Here is a 14,305-nt window from a genome sequence, read left to right on the forward strand (position 1 = left end):
GGGACCTTCCGTGTGCCAAACTCCATGTGAAAAACACTCAGTTTCCGTGCCGGCTGAGTGCCAGGCGGTGCATGCAGTGCTGCTTCTGTGCAGGCTGTGATGCTTATTCCAGATATAAGAAAACAACTTCAAAGTCCAGCCTGCATGGTGGTGGCACACCTAAACTCAAGCCGTGCCAAGCACAGACTGATTTAACCCGCACTGGCACGCACACTTTATAGCCTATGTGTATTATTCCCAGCACAGGCTGCATTCGTGTCAAACTTCTCTGAGCGTATAAATCCCTCCTCTCTTTTCCTTCTACTTCCTCTTTAATCCTGCTCTTTTTCTTCCTCTTCTGCCTCCCTCCTCCTCCTCCACCTCCCCAGGTCTAGGCTACAAATTCCAAACTTTCCTCCAAAATGGCGTCTCACACAGAGCTGCAAATGTGAACCATGTGATTTCCTAAAAGCCTACCCCTTCTGCAACCTGCCGCCCAATCATGCAGCTCACCTACAAGGGCCCGAGGGAGAAGAGGAGGGTCAGGGTGGATGGAGGAAAGGAAGAGGGAAAAGTTTGGGATAACAGAAAGAGAAAGGGAAGGTGGAAGTCTGGGGAAAGAGAGAGGGAGAGGGAGAGGAGAGGGGAAGATTATAGATGAGATTATATCTGATTTAGGAGAAATAGAAGAAAAATAGGAAGAGGTAAAAACAACGGATGAAGACTTCCAGATAGAGAGGATGAAAGATGAAAAGAAGTGATGTGAATGAAGACTGAAGAGGAGAGGTAGAGGAGGAAGAAAGGGAGGAAGAGGATGACCATAAAATATTAGATTAAATCTGATTAAATGAGTAGAAAATGGAAGAAAATGTGAAGAGGTAAACGATGGATGAAGAGGATGAGGAGAAGGTAGAAAAACTCCAAGATGAGAGGATGAAAGATGGAAAGAAGAGACGTGAAAGAAGACTGAAGAGGAGAGGTATAGAGGAAGAAAGGGAGGAAGAGGAGGAAAAGGATAAAGACAAAGATGGAATTAAATCTGATTAAATCAGGAGGAGAAATTTAAGCTGAAAGATGGATGAAGAGAGAAAAAAGAACTCCAGGATGAAAGTTAAAAGAAGAATGAGGGGAAGAGGAGAGGTAGATGAAGGAGGGAGGACGAGGAGGTAAAAGAAGAAAAGATGGATGAAGAGATGCAAAGATGAAATATGAGGTGAAAAAGAAGAATGGAGATGAACAGGGCAGGAAGAGGAGGCGAAAATGGAGAAAAAGATCAGGCTATGTGAGGAGAAATAGAAAGGAAAAAGACCCAGCTGCAAATACATTTAACCGTTCACTAAATCCCTGCTGATATGAATGGAGTTTGGTGTAATGCTTCTCCCCAGTTGTACACACGGTAAAAATGCGACGCCACACCAAACTTCATTCAAAAATCTAGCGATTTAATGCTTCTTCTCTTATCAACACTTCTACTCTATAATTCTATTCTCTAATACTTTTCTTGTAGTAATTTATTATAACGAAGAGGAAGAGAGAGAGAAGGTAGAGCAACTACAGGTGATGAAGAGGAGAGAGAAGATAGAGAAACTCCAAGGTGATGAAGAGGAAGAGAGAGAGAAGGTAGAGCAACTACAGGTGATGAAGAGGAGAGAGAAGATAGAGAAACTCCAGAGTGATGAAGAGGAAGAGAGAGAAGGTGGAGAAACTTCAGGGTGATGAAGAGGAAGATAGAGAAGGTAGAGAAACTCCAGGTGATGAAGAGGAAGAGAGAGAAGGTAGAGCAACTCCAGGTGATGAAGAGGAAGAGAGAGAGAAGGTAACTCCAGGTGATGAAGAGGAAGAGAGAGAAGGTAGAGCAACTCCAGGTGATGAAGAGGAAGAGAGAGAGAAGGTAGAGCAACTCCAGGTGATGAAGAGGAAGAGAGAGAGAAGGTAACTCCAGGTGATGAAGAGGAAGAGAGAGAAGGTAGAGCAACTCCAGGTGATGAAGAGGAAGAGAGAGAAGGTAACTCCAGGTGATGAAGAGGAAGAGAGAGAGAAGGTAGAGCAACTCCAGGTGATGAAGAGGAAGAGAGAGAGAAGGTAGAGCAACTCCAGGTGATGAAGAGGAAGAGAGAGAAGGTGGAGAAACTCCAGGGTGATGAAGAGGAAGAGAGAGAAGATGGAAATTAGAGGAAGAGGAGGGTCGGTGTGGAGAGAGCGAAAGGGAAAGTTTGTTTTTGTTTATTTTATAGAGTATATAGAATGTGCCAACATGTACGTAAAAGAAATGTAACAACATGGAATAAAATAAGTAGCCTAGTGCAAAAGAAAGGAGGAGTAAATGTAAATGGACTGTATTTATATAGCTCTTTTCTAGTCTTAACGACTACTCAGAGTACTTTTACATAGTACAGGAACCATTCACCATTCCCACACATTCATACACTGTGGCCGAGGCTGCCGTACCACCACCTGCTCATCAGATAAACATTCACACACATATATGGCAAGTGACTGCAAATATGGCAGTCACACATTTCTTTACCCATGCCTAGGGACTGCAGATGGAAAGTAGTTATTTTAACTAATTCTGGCATATTTACATGGTGTTTTTATACAACAATGTTCATAAATATGCATGGTCCCTATCAAATAAACAAAAAAAAATAAAGTGTCTTGCCCAAGGGCACTTCAACATGGGATGCAGGGCCAGGGATCAAACTCCCAACCTTCCGGTTATTGGCAGGCGACCGCTCTACCACTGAGCCAAAGCCATAAGGTGCACAGTTCTGAGACGCTATATACATATATAAAACATACATATATATATATATATATATATATATATATATATATATATATATATAAAAATAATAATAATAAAAAAAAATATATATATTTTAATTATTAATATATATATATAAAAATAATAATAATAATAAAAAAAAATATATATATATATTTTTAAATTATTAATAAAAAAAAAAAAATGTATATATATTTTTTTTTAGTAGTATTAAATATTAAATATTGGACAGTAGGTGGGTAGAAGAAAGTCCGGGGGTTGGTGGGTTAGACTGTGAAGTCAGTACATGTGTGAGTTAAATTTTGTAAACCTGCAATATAACACATCATATTTCATACAATAACAAAACATTAAAGAGAGAAACGTTATAGTTTTCCTTCGTATATATATGTAGAATCACTAAATTACTTTGTATTGTTATTTTCCTATTTTTCTGTATGGGGTTTGGTTTAGATATCTTCGTCCTTTGCATCCTCAGCTTCTTTCTTTTCTTCCTATATGTTTTACAATCATAAGCCACTTAATGTACTCCATGCTCTATAATTAAATAGTTTCCTGCAAAATGATTGGAGGAGACCCCAACAGAACAGAATGCCTTTTTATTGTCACTATACACATGTACAATGAGATTAAAAGAAACTCCTTTTCCAGTGCCAACATGTACGTAAAATAAATATAACAACATGGACAGACTGATCTCATGAAGTGGCGTATGTATGACACGCAATTCGTATGCCATTATTGGCGTGTTATCAAGACGCATACTTACATTACCTTGCGATTGCGTGTGAATTTACGCCGTAGCGAGTAGTATGAAAGGGCGAAAATCCACAGGACTTTCACCCAGGAGACCGGGGATCGTGTCCCGCGTGTCACGTTTCCTAAACCCAACCGTAGCTTTCTTCTTTTCCTAAACCCAACCCGTCCGCTGTAAACGGTGCTCAAAATACGTACAGATAACACAAAAGTGGCGTGTATGTTTACGTCCGCTGTATACAGCGTAGACACGTGGATAGCTCAAAATGTGTGCAGATTACACGCCACATGGCTTAAGAAAGTGGCGTGTATGTTCACGTCCGCTGTATACAGCGTAGACACGTGGATAGCTCAAAATGCGTGCAGATTACACGCCACATGGCTTAAGAAAGTGGCGTGTATGTTTACGTCCGCTGTATACAGCGTAGACACGTGGATAGCTCAAAATGCGTGCAGATAACACGCCACATGGCTTAAGAAAGTGGCGTGTATGTTCACGTCCGCTGTATACAGCGTAGACACGTGGCTAGCTCAAAATGCGTGTAGATAACACGCCACATGGCTTAAGAAAGTGGCGTGTATGTTCACGTCCGCTGTATACAGCGTAGACACGTGGATAGCTCAAAATGCGTGCAGATTACACGCCACATGGCTTAAGAAAGTGGCGTGTATGTTCACGTCCGCTGTATACAGGGTAGACACGTGGATAGCTCAAAATGTGTGCAGATTACACGCCACATGGCTTAAGAAAGTGGCGTGTATGTTCACGTCCGCTGTATACAGCGTAGACACGTGGATAGCTCAAAATGCGTGCAGATAACACGCCACATGGCTTAAGAAAGTGGGCGTGTATGTTTAAGTCCGCTATATACAGCGTAGACACGTGGATAGCTCAAAATGCGTGCAGATAACACGCCACATGGCTTAAGAAAGTGGCGTGTATGTTCACGTCCGCTGTATACAGCGTAGACACGTGGCTAGCTCAAAATGCGTGCAGATTACACGCCACATGGCTTAAGAAAGTGGCGTGTATGTTCACGTCCGCTGTATACAGGGTAGACACGTGGATAGCTCAAAATGTGTGCAGATTACACGCCACATGGCTTAAGAAAGTGGCGTGTATGTTCACGTCCGCTGTATACAGCGTAGACACGTGGATAGCTCAAAATGCGTGCAGATAACACGCCACATGGCTTAAGAAAGTGGCGTGTATGTTCACGTCCGCTGTATACAGCGTAGACACGTGGATAGCTCAAAATGCGTGCAGATTACACGCCACATGGCTTAAGAAAGTGGCGTGTATGTTCACGTCCGCTGTATACAGCGTAGACACGTGGATAGCTCAAAATGCGTGCAGATTACACGCCACATGGCTTAAGAAAGTGGCGTGTATGTTCACGTCCGCTGTATACAGCGTAGACACGTGGATAGCTCAAAATGCGTGCAGATAACACGCCACATGGCTTAAGAAAGTGGCGTGTATGTTCACGTCCGCTGTATACAGCGTAGACACGTGGATAGCTCAAAATGCGTGCAGATTACACGCCACATGGCTTAAGAAAGTGGCGTGTATGTTCACGTCCGCTGTATACAGCGTAGACACGTGGCTAGCTCAAAATGCGTGCAGATAACACGCCACATGGCTTAAGAAAGTGGGCGTGTATGTTTAAGTCCGCTATATACAGCGTAGACACGTGGATAGCTCAAAATGCGTGCAGATAACACGCCACATGGCTTAAGAAAGTGGCATGTATGTTTACATCCGCTGTATATAGCGTAGACACGTGGATAGCTCAAAATGCGTGTAGATAACACGCCACATGGCTTAAGAAAGTGGCGTGTATGTTCACGTCCGCTGTATACAGCGTAGACACGTGGCTAGCTCAAAATGCGTGCAGATTACACGCCACATGGCTTAAGAAAGTGGCCGTGTATGTTTACGCAAAGTCATGATGTCATGTTGACATGGAATAAAATAAGTAGTGCAAAAAAAGGGGGTAAGGTGCACAGTTCTGAGAAGCTATATACATATATGAGAAATAAAAATGGTTTTATATACAGTGTGATATGCAGTGCAGAGTTATTGCACATTATTTGAATATTGCCCAATAGTGGTGATCATTTTCAATGAGTAGGCTAATATATATTGGACAATGAGAGTGCAATAGCACAGTATACAGATATTGCACAGTAATGGACTTGCACAGTATTATCAATAGTATTAAATATTAAATATTGCACAGTAGGTGGGTAGAAGAAAGTCCGGGGTTGGACTGTGAAGTCAGTGCATGTGTGAGTTCAAAGTGATTATGGCTTTTGGAAAAAAAAAACTGTTCTTGAATCTGTTGGTCCTTGTTCAGAGAAAGGTCAGAGGTCAGCACATCTCCATCCTTTGATCACGATGAAGATGAAAGGAGCGTCCTCCTCCTCCTCTTCCTCCTCTCTTTGTCTCTCTTTGTCTCTCCTGTGCTGATGCAAACCACTCGAAGCTCTGGCCCAGATTAAAGAGAGAGAGAGCGGCTCCGGTGAAAGGAGGAGGCCTTTATTTTTAGACGGTCATGTTTAATGAATGACCTCGCCTTCAGTCCTGGGCTCGTCGTCGTGTTAAAGAAGAGAAGGAAAGGTCTGCTCTGCTCTCACGCCATACTCAAGATAACGTTGGGTATAATCTGACTAAAGACCTATTCACACAGGACCCCTGTGTGATTTAGAAATCAACACGATACGTCTGCTGCAGTCCCACGGGATACGTTTACCGACATTATCCCCCAGATATGATGTCAAAACTTGCATTAATAATCGCCAACGCAGCCAAAACGACTCAGAAACACAGAGATGCCGATTGACACTGGACTCATATTATCCCACAACATCTGTGTTTGCCGAAATATGTTTGGTTATTTGTGGTGGAATGTTTACGCTGTGTGTGTGTGTGTGTGTGTGTGTGTGTGTGTAACGTGACATGTGTTGTAGAACAGAGCTAAGCTAGCTAGCGAGCGAGCGAGGTGACGTATATATTGTGCGAGACGAGAGATGTTCACTGAGCAGTTTCACACTAAACTAAAGCCTGGTTCACACGGGACGATTTTAAAATTGTCGGCCGATTTTCCAATCCTGAGAGACTCCACACACGGCGATAAAAAAATCACGGGTCTAACAGTTTTGGTCGTACAGCGTGTGGTGCAACACACACGAACTGATCTGACTCCCGAGCATTCCCAGGTCAGACGGGAAATCTCGCAAAATCCCTCGAGATCAAACGTGACTTCAGAGTAAACAATCATGGCGGACGAAGAGGCTGCAGTGGCGATAGTTTGTAGTTTGTTTTTAACCGAAAAAATGTTATCAAAAGAAAAGGCAATGGTCGAAGAAGTGGAGACAACGCGAGCTAGAGCTTAGATCGGCCCAAAAAATCAAGCCCGAACCTGCCCGAGCCCAAGCACGTCTGATATATAATATAAAAAATATATTGTGTCCGAGCCCGGCCCGGCCCGACACATTAACTGTAATTATGAGCCCGAGCCCGATTTAAACCCGACAATTTTTTAACACGTGGGCCGTTATAACTGACGTTCTCAACTACAATTCAGAGTTGTTTGAACTACAGAAATCTGTTTAGAATAATACAACAAGGACGAAGCCTGTAAACTGCTGTTAGTTTAGAATGGAACGGATCGCAGATGGATCCGAATGAAGAAACGTAAAAAAAAGAAGAAACAATGATGAACAACATATTGTTGTCACTGCCCACGACTTGTTTAAACTGCTTCCATACCTCCGACTTTCCTCCACACTTGCTCAAAGTTAATTCACCTGTTTTTCTTTTTTTCTTTACATCTTCAAGCTCCCGGTGTGATGCGTGCGAGAGGAGGAGACTCCGCACATGAAGTGCTGCATTTTGTAACTGCAGCCTAACTTTTGTACACATTTGTTACTTTTATATAGCCTATATATATATTTATAATCTTTATGATTATGGCATAGCTTTCTCCCCACCCAAATAGGATAATAAGGTAATGGATAAAAAATAAATAAATTGCTTGATCAAGGGTCCGGCCTGGGCCCGGCCCGAGGATGTGGCGGAAAATAACGGCCCGAGCCTGACCCGAGGTCCGGTCTGGCTCAGGTCGGGCTCGGGCTCGGGCCGAGAATCTAAACTCTAACGCCAGCATGGACTATACTTGCTCTACTTATCTCCGACGTCCACCGGACTTTCTGGTGCGCCGTGCCGCCGGCTGTTTTGATGTTGTTTCCCGGTGCTTTCCTCGCCGCCTCGTCACCTCTCTTTCTGATTGGCTACACGCCACAGTCCACAGGCTGCGTGCTCGTTTGTCCCCGGGGGACACCACACACGAGGAGGAATCGGGCCTAAACAATCCAACATGTTGGATATCCCCGATTTGAGATGGGAGCGGTCCCGACGTCCTTCCGAGCAGACGAGAGCAGTCTTAACACACCACACACGGCAGGAATATCTGATCAGATTATTTTACCATAATCAGAGCATCCTTAAGATTGTCAGAAGAGGGGAATTGGGGCTAAAATCAGCCTAATTATCCTGCCGTGGGAACCAGGCTTAAGTGGTACTACAACAAACCTACGACAAACTGCGAAAGGTCTTTTTTGGTCTTTTTTATGTATCTTTGCAGATATTTCATGTCTCTTTGTGGTATTTTTGTGACTTTTTTGTGGTCTTTTTATCTCTTTGTTTATTAAATTTGAGTGCAAACTAGTTTTTTTATGTTTTCAGTAGGGATGCACCAAATCTAGGATTTGGCTTCGGATTTGGCTGAATCATTTTTCAATTCAATTTTATTTATAGTGTTAAATCATACCACATATTATCTCAGGACACTTTACAGATAGAGTAGGTCTACACCACACTCTATAATTTATATTGGGCTTTTTGATGGGGTTCGGTTTCTGCAAGAATTTTTTCCACCGAACTGAACCCTACGCGCGCTACCCTGGTCGCCGTAATGACGGCGCCGTTGGTTACGGGAAGGTGTTTACGTAGGTGGAGCGTTCAATGCAGTAGGCTGTGAGGAAGTGGAAATGGAACTGGTGAGCAGAAAAACGCCCTACAGTGGGAGCGGAGCGACCGAACGGCCGGCTGCTGCTCGTTAGCTAACGTTAGCTTTCTTATTTCACCCCCCCCAACATGCCTTCATCATACACTGGTTAGACAAAATTTGCCAAACAAAATTGTCATTCATCTGGCGATAGCGCTGTGCTTTCCTACTATGTGAAAAGAGCGTGTGAATTCAACATTAAGTTGGTACATATATCTATTTTAGAGGCTGTGGACGTTGTTTACTTCATTAATGTGTTTACTGTGTTAATGGACTGAGGATGGGAGGAGGATTCAGTATTCGGGTTCGGATTCGGCAGAATCTTAACCAGGTATTGGGCCAAACCCCAAAAATCTGGATTCGGTGCATCCCTAAACCCACCCCTCTTTTTTTTTATGTTTTCAGTAAATGTGATGTTGTGTGATGTTAGTAAGAGCCAGACTGGCCGCATTATGCTTATGACGAGTGTCTGAAAACATGCTGTGTGTGTGTGTGTGTGTGTGTGTGTGTGTGACAAGCTCTCAGGCTGCCAAAATCCAGATTTACGCCAAGATTAATTATGAGCATGTTGTCCAGCTCGGGATGAAAACTGACATGACATGAGCAGTAATCACATCACGGTGTCGGGGAGCAGCGCTGGGGCCGAGTCCACACGCGCTGCAGGTGGTGATGCAGATGGACGGAGAAATAAATCCTGCTCTCCACGTTTGACACGCAGTGGCTGAGCTGCAGCAGGTCTGAAGGCTCACTTAGGGTCACCATTTTTTATTTATATATATAAACTTGGGTGTGCCAAGGGCAATTCCCTATCCATTAACCCACCAGCAGACCCTGCTGCTAACATTTGGTCCAACAATCTTGCTGTAAAAAGCCTCGTGACCGCCCCCAGGGGGGCAGTGGAACAGCATCCGGCTGGACTGGGATGCGAACTGAGTTCCCCTAGGGGAGAGAGCTTCCCTTTTCCACCCAAACAACAACAACATACTCGCCACAACTATACAATATGGATCAGTAGGCATGCACAAATCAAGATAATCTAGCCCTTATCCATACAAATGACCTTTCCAAAAATGTCCAGACTCTCAAAGTCTAAAACTCAAGAAGTTCTCCCAAGTGTGTGTGTGTGTGTGCACTGCACGCACGCACGCACACACACGTGTGCGTGCGCACACACACACACACACACACACACACACACACACACACACACACACACACACGTACCAACGGGTTAATATATTGAATGAAAACCTATGTAACAATTTGTATCTTACGAAATGGCGGTGACCAATCACCGTTAGGCCTTTGTGACAGTTTAGTTTAGCCAAAAAAAAAGGTGACTATGAGACAAGTACCGGTCGGTTTAGTTAACGACTAGTTAAGATTGTGTTTTCTCCTTAACTTCTCCAGGACATGAACACCTGTTTCCTGGTGAAAGTCTTGTGTTTTCTCCTTAACTTCTTCAGGACGTGAACACCTGTTTCCTGGTGAAAGTCTTGTGTTTTCTCCTTAACTTCTTCAGAACATGAACACATACGCGGAGGGAGGCACTGCACCCCCTGGTGGCTGAAACTGGGAAATTGCACTGTTTCAAAAGTGAGTGGAATAATTTCATGGCATGAAATGGCAATTTCTGGCATGACCAGATCTTTTATAAATATTTTAAATAACACAAAACAACCAAATGGTGGTAGGTAATACATCTGATTTCATATACTGCTTTATTAAAAAATATTTTTTCAGGGCTCTGCCTCTCACCTAAGACCATTGTCATATGCAGGACGCAAAAAACGAAAATTACTGTTGCACTAGTCTGGACATCTTTCCGTGCCAACGTTGCAATAAAGGTTGCCTAAATGCCATGTAGCCTATATAAATTTGCTGTCAGCTTACTAATTGATTGCGCGTTTTGCATAGATTTGGACTTTTATAGCCTACCACTTTGTTTAAACGGCGAAGTGGAGAGGCCTCATTCACCTGTTTGGAGCTGGCTGGTGAATGTGACGCTCGTATCGGCCTTGCTGGATCCACCGGGACTCTGTTTGTGGATCTCCTGATCGCTGTGGATTACTTTTTTTCGTGTCCTTGGATTACGGCAAAATACGGATTTTTTTTCTTAACGTGTCTTAACGTTTTATGGTGTGACTGCGCTTGGTTTCTGCGTTTGGAGATCATCTCAACAGACTGGAGGTCCAACACTGGTTGTTCACTGTCCACCTGTTTCCTGGGTGAAAGTCTTGTGTTTTCTCCTTAACTTCTTCAGGACATGATCACCTGTTTCCTGGGTGAAAGTCTTGTGTTTTCTCCTTAACTTCTTCAGGACATGAACACCTGTTTCCTGGTGATAGTCTTGTGTTTTCTCCTTAACTTCTTCAGGACATGAACACCTGTTTCCTGGTGAAAGTCTTGTGTTTTCTCCTTAACTTCTTCAGGACATGAACACCTGTTTCCTGGGTGAAAGTCTTGTGTTTTCTCCTTAACTTCTTCAGGACATGATCACCTGTTTCCTGGGTGAAAGTCTTGTGTTTTCTCCTTAACTTCTTCAGGACATGAACACCTGTTTCCTGGTGAAAGTCTTGTCTTTTCTCCTTAACTTCTTCAGGACATGAACACCTGTTTCCTGGTGAAAGTCTTGTGTTTTCTCCTTAACTTCTTCAGGACATGAACACCTGTTTCCTGGGTGAAAGTCTTGTGTTTTCTCCTTAACTTCTTCAGGACATGAACACCTGTTTCCTGGTGATAGTCTTGTGTTTTCTCCTTAACTTCTTCAGGACATGAACACCTGTTTCCTGGTGAAAGTCTTGTGTTTTCTCCTTAACTTCTTCAGGACATGAACACCTGTTTCCTGGGTGAAAGTCTTGTGTTTTCTCCTTAACTTCTTCAGGACATGAACACCTGTTTCCTGGTGATAGTCTTGTGTTTTCTCCTTAACTTCTTCAGGACATGAACACCTGTTTCCTGGTGAAAGTCTTGTGTTTTCTCCTTAACTTCTTCCAGGACGCAAACTTTGCTCCCTGCTTGAAAAGCCCACACATGCATGCACACTGTTGAATAATTTATGTCAAGACACACTGTTGTACCATTGTGGTTTAGATGAGACAATGCACAAACTGTGTGTGTGTGTGTGTGTGTGTGTGTGTTGGCTCTACAGTTACAGAGGACCCCGTTGGGACGGATTGCGTGTTGTTAAACAAGCACTCCCTCTGTCAGCTGAGTCGCTGTCACTCCGGTGAATCAGCGTGTTGGAGCTTCAACAACGGAGCTTTTGTCGCCCAGAATGACAGCGTTGTTTCTCTCCCACCTCGCCTCTCTCCCTTTCTCTCTCTCTCTCTCTCTCTGTCCTGGTTGCTTGCAGATCAGCAGCAAACAGTGTCTGTTTATCCCATTATCACCTGAATGCCACTCACCCTGTGGTACACGCAGCAGAGATGGTTTGAAACAACGGGGGTTAACTTAACGGGAAATTTGATGATCAACAGACTTTAATTGTTATTCTGTCTTTCTCCAATGATCCCTGTGTGTGTGTGTGTGTGTGTGTGTGTGTCTTTCCCCTGGAGGTCAAAGGTCACAACAGAAGGTCCATTAACTTGTGCTAAGAATTGGAAGAGAGATATTCTTATGTTACAGAAGCAGATCATCCAGGCAGAAGTACTTGTAAACGCTCAACCTCTACTTACGTAAAAGTACAGCAAAATAAACTCATAGGTTGGTTGATCGATCAATTGATAGATAGAGGAAATGTTTATGTTACAGCAGCAGGTTTTTCAGGCATTGCACATGAAAATATGCAGGCCTATAATTACAAAATAACGCCAAAGAAAAAACATATAAATTAAAATAGCTGAATACAGAACACAAAGAAAAAACCTTATCACACTATAAGAACACACATATAATTCATGATTAGACCTCCAAAGAGTCACGATATAAATCTGAGGGACAGTGAGAAGATTAATGGGAGAGAAGACGAAGAAAAAACGTCTGATACAAGGCTCATGGAAAACTTATCATGTGGCCGCACCGTCAGTTTTGTTGTCATTACTTAGAATTCCTCACGGGGGCGACAGAAACTACGCACTATAGCTTTAAATGAAAGTATTTTGAGAAGTAGCATAAAATGGAAAAGTAAAGTACAAGTCCCTCCAAACTGAGGTACATGAGTAAATGTAGTCAGTTACTTTGCAGCGCTGCTGTCCGATGGATTGAAGTTGACGTCAGCAGACTGACCTGAAAGGTCCTGGAAGAGAAAAAGGTCAGTGGGGACTTCACGGCAGTGTAACGAAGATGAATGCTGCTTTGTGGGGACCCGCCTTTGACTAAGGCATTCCCTAGCCCCTTACCCTAACCTTAACCATCACCACTAAATGCCTAACCTTAACCCTTACCCTCACCCTAACCATAACCTAATTCTAACCCTAATCCTAAAACCAAGTCTTAACCCTCAAACAGACCTTTAACCTTGTGGGGTCCAGCATTTTGGGCCCACAAAGCTGTCCGGACCCCACAAGTATACTGGACTCCCGGTTTTTGGACCCCACGAATATAGTAAAACAAGCACACACACACACACACACACACACACACACACACACACACACACACACACACACACACACACACACACACACACACACACATACACACACACACAGACACACACACACACACACACACACACACACACACACACAGACAGACACACACACACACACACACACACACACACACACACACAGACACACACACACACACACACACACACACACACACACACACACAGAGACAGACAGACACACACACACACACACACACACACACACACACACACACACACTTTTGAGATTATATACAACATAATTCTCTGTGCCATATTCCGTTTTTATTTATTTATTTTACACACACACACAGACACACAGGTGGAGCAGTATGTCCTGTATGTCCCTTACCAGCTAACGTATTTCCAGATGGAGCATGAATATGGAGCGTCTACCCCAGGTCATGCAAATGAAAATGTGAAATTTCAAGCCAATAGGAATACTTGGAATTGATGGTGGAGGTAAATATTCATGAAAAAGGACAAGTTTGTGAATGGGTAACATAGATTTTGATAATGAACAACTAAACACGTTACACACTGGACCTTTAAGAGAGGAGTTACACACAGCTGGTGCAACAGGCTGCTGGAAGAGAAAACAGAGCTGCAGAGAGTAAAGAAAGACACACTGACACATCAGAGGACAACAGACAACACTTGAGGCATAATAACATTTAGTTATTGTTTATTATTGAACCATTTCTACATCTTTCAGTGGCAGCCATCGTATTACAGTTGTTCTTGATTGCTTTGACCTGCTTAAAGAAAGTGGGATCCACTCGGTTTTCATCATCACTGTCTCAGCAGAGCAGAAGACACCTCTTGCAAATGTGTTAACCCTTTCTCATTGGATGGACACATTCCCCCCTCCCCTCCCCCCACACCCTTTAGCAGAACAGTTAACACGGATGTCATTCAAGCAGTCCAGACTCCATTGTTTTAGCTATAGTAACCAAACAGAAAACATCTGTTCCTAACTATTAGAAACTACCTCCATCAGTATGAAATCACTGAAGCACCTGTTGGACTCTCCTTCACACAAATCTTCAATTAGCAATCAGTCTGCAGACCTTAAAGGTGCAGCGTCTGTGTTGTTCTTTAACAGTCAGTCTACAG

General features: G+C 43.3%; 1 protein-coding gene across 9 annotated transcripts in view; it reads right to left on the reverse strand.

Moving 5' to 3' along the window:
* Positions 1-405, reverse strand: part of LOC116052734 (discs large homolog 1-like protein) — a 186,833-nt gene extending 186,428 nt beyond the window's left edge. For 4 of the 9 annotated variants that reach the window (XM_036005209.1, XM_036005212.1, XM_036005210.1 and 1 more), the window contains exon 1: positions 1-404. This exon is cut by the window's left edge and continues 483 nt beyond it. The gene's annotated coding sequence lies outside the window, so the exon portion shown is untranslated. The other 5 variants (XM_031303544.2, XM_036005213.1, XM_036005214.1 and 2 more) reach the window with 2 other exon arrangements.
* Positions 406-14,305: the final 13,900 nt, after the last annotated feature.

This window comes from Sander lucioperca, chromosome 9, assembly GCF_008315115.2.
Source record: "Sander lucioperca isolate FBNREF2018 chromosome 9, SLUC_FBN_1.2, whole genome shotgun sequence".
Taxonomy (NCBI): domain Eukaryota; kingdom Metazoa; phylum Chordata; class Actinopteri; order Perciformes; family Percidae; genus Sander; species Sander lucioperca.